The sequence below is a fragment of the Pinus tabuliformis genome, chromosome 1_1 (assembly GCF_031772625.1).
Source record: "Pinus tabuliformis cultivar Carrire ecotype Pingquan chromosome 1_1, CPIR1, whole genome shotgun sequence".
Taxonomy (NCBI): Eukaryota; Viridiplantae; Streptophyta; class Pinopsida; order Pinales; family Pinaceae; genus Pinus; species Pinus tabuliformis.
This window is the reverse complement of record NC_142297.1, coordinates 27203172-27206199: the sequence shown is the minus strand read 5'-3', so window position 1 is coordinate 27206199 and position 3028 is coordinate 27203172. Positions and strand designations below refer to the sequence as shown.

The 3028-nt window shown below is 41.2% G+C and overlaps 1 pseudogene; it reads right to left on the bottom strand.

The window, feature by feature from the left end:
- Window positions 1-1766: 1766 nt before the first annotated feature.
- LOC149211430 (putative sugar phosphate/phosphate translocator At1g12500 pseudogene) lies at window positions 1767-2624 on the bottom strand (annotated as a pseudogene).
- Window positions 2625-3028: the final 404 nt, after the last annotated feature.

Sequence of the window (3028 nt, the reverse complement as noted above, 5' to 3'; positions counted from 1 at the left end):
CTGGATGACATGCAACCATGCTTATGAACTTCTACAGGAAGTCTGCAGGGGTTTCTACAGGAAGTCCTGTAAGTCTTCTACAGGATGTTCTGTAATTCTTCTACAGGATGTTTATGAATTGGACTTTTGAGGATGGATGGTTGATGGAAGATGCATGGATGGTTATGGAGGTAGGATGGGGGTCTGAAGTGACCTAGGAACTGCCGGATGGAGTGATGAGATGATATGTGGAAGGCTGATTTGGCTTTAAGGTAGTTGAGGCAACAATGGAGAAGAAGGTAGGGTAACGTGGCAAAAGAGCAGATGGGAGATGAAGAAACAGACTTAGTGATGGAGGAGCTGACCTGAACGAGGCTCAGATGAATGAGGAGGTGATGAAGGTGATAGAGATGCCCTGCACAATGCTTATTCAAACAAATCAATGAATTCTTGCAACCAAACCAAGTCCTAGCTAACTCAATCCAACGGTTAATGAATGAATAAACAACAGCCTTGTTTGAAAAGAGAACCATATACATCACGTGAGCAAGAACATGCCAAATGATCTAAATGCATACAAACTCCTACCAATCTGTTATAAACATGAGAAGCTACTTGAACCATCGAAAGAAACCTAAGTAACAAAGCATGAATTAAATCTAAAGAGCAGATTTTATTTCAAGAATGCAGCAAACACATAAAGATAAACAAGGGAGGTACTGGGCGCTTGAGATGGGCCCAACCCCAAGAACTACAGCCTCCCAAGAGCGATTTAGAGCTGGATCCATCTTTATTAATCAAGAAATGAAAAGTTACATCAAAATTGTCCACAAGAAGAGCTTGAACATGAGCTGAAAGCAAAGCTACTCTATTGCATAAAAATCGAACTACAAACTAGCTGACTAATGGCTAAAACGAAATGACTAACTAGCTACAAAATGACTACCCACTAGCTAACCAAAATGAGGCCCCAAGCCTTCTTATTTATACAATTTGAGGACCCAACAGTCCTCCTAAAAGTTAGGGACTTGGCTGCCCAAGACTTGGAGTTAACAACAGTCCAACTTGACTTGCTTGGTTGCCCTTGAGCTGATTGATTCGGTGGCCCTTGAACTCCGAGCTGATGGTGGAGAATTCGAGGTAAGGGCCGATAAATGAGGGGGAGACCTTCCTACAAATCCTCTAGCTTGTTCTCCCACGAATTTGGCTGCCAAGTGCTCATTAAGACCTTCAATTTTGTCTCCAAGTTGACCAACAAGGCTACACAAAGCACCCATTAGACTTGTTGGCATAATGACTAACCAAATTCACTCTATTAACATAAAAATAATAAAAAACATGCAATAAACAAATGAGAATGGTGGACTAAGTCAAATTAGGAAGTTGAATGAGCCCAAATAATTGTACATTGTTGGGGCTCATCATCACCCCCCTACTGAAAGTGTTGCTCATCCTCTGAGCAACCAAATCTCTCCCCTTGTCTTTGATGGCCCGGGTGGCTTCCTTGGCTAATCATCTCGTCTGATTTCTCCTTTGGATTCCTTCTTTCAAACTTCCTGTAGAACTGTTCTGTCTTCCTGTAGAAACAGACTCTGTCTTCCTGTAGAAACAGATTGCTAACTTCCTGTAGAACCAATTTTCTCTGATTTGCTTGGCTGGGGGTGCCTTCTCCTTGAACGGTGTTGTGGCAGCATTCATCTTCTCCTCCTTTCTGCTCTTCTCCCTCACGGCCTGCTGCCTTTCCTGTTGAATTCTCAGCCTTGTTATGAGTGTGCAAGTACATGCAATCATATGGAAGAAATGGTGGCCTTGGCATTTCCTAAAACCTGCAACGTGAGGGCACTCGTATGTTTTGTAACAAGGAAGTTGGTTAAATTCACAAAATAAGCCATGGTCATGTTTCCAAGCAACAGGAATATGATAAAGGTGTTTTCTATGGCTTTTTTTTAATAGCAATCGCTACTACATTACCTTCCACAAAAAGAGTAATAGGAAGCAATAATAGCGCAACAATTGGTGCCATGCACATGAGCAAATTCATAGAGTGAAGCTTCTCTGCCTCAGAGGTAAGCAGGAGCCCCTGAACAACTGATTTCAATGCTCTGGCAGCCGTTGATCCTAGGCAAACCAAAAAGCCAAAAAGGTGGAATAATGGCTCACTGTTGCTTGCAATAACAATGCCAAATACCACAGGCACCAAGGCCATATAAACCACAGAAGACTCCCTCTTACATGTTTTTATAAATGCAAAATATTGCTGTGAAGAAGAGAGTTGTTGCCCCAATAGCTTGATTGAAGGAGACTGGCAAATAGCGTAGAGAAGTATTGCCACAAACAACCGAGAAGGAGGAAATGAAGCTCAGTGCCAATATCTCAAGAAACTGTCTCCTGAAGATGATGAACTGCATTGGTACAATCTCTAACCATGAAATTGCCAGAAAACCATAAGATGAACAGGCACACATGTGCAACATTGTGAGGAATATTGGGTATCTGAATCCAAAAAAACTAAGTAGGCATTTGTTAAGCAATAGCACACCAATATTGGAAGAGTACCAGGCTGCAATAATGAGAGCTGTTGTAATAGTCTGGGACGCAGGAAATGCACCATATTTTCCTTCTCCTGTTCTCGATTTAGACATCTCCAAACTAGCTTGGATCTGTCACATAATCCCTTTACAATCCTGGATCATTTGCATAAAATTCTGATATGATACCTTACTCTGTTTTAACAATTATGTTCATGCATGCAAAAGACCCTAACCACGTTTTTTCTTCTATTCTCTTCTTTTTTCTTTGGCAGAAAGAGATCTGAAGGACATTAAGAATTCTTCAGCTATCTGGTTATGAGAGGAAGAGTTTGCTTCTACAGAGAGAGGACAGAGACCAGGTTTTCTTCTCAGGGAAAATTCAGATATGAAAATTTTAAAAGTTACCTCCATAGGCTGGCTCTCACAGCTGCATATGCCTTCTTTATAAGAGAATTACAGGCAAAATGGTCTCTAATTCTCCTACTCCAGATAGTCAATTCACCACCTTTCAAAATATA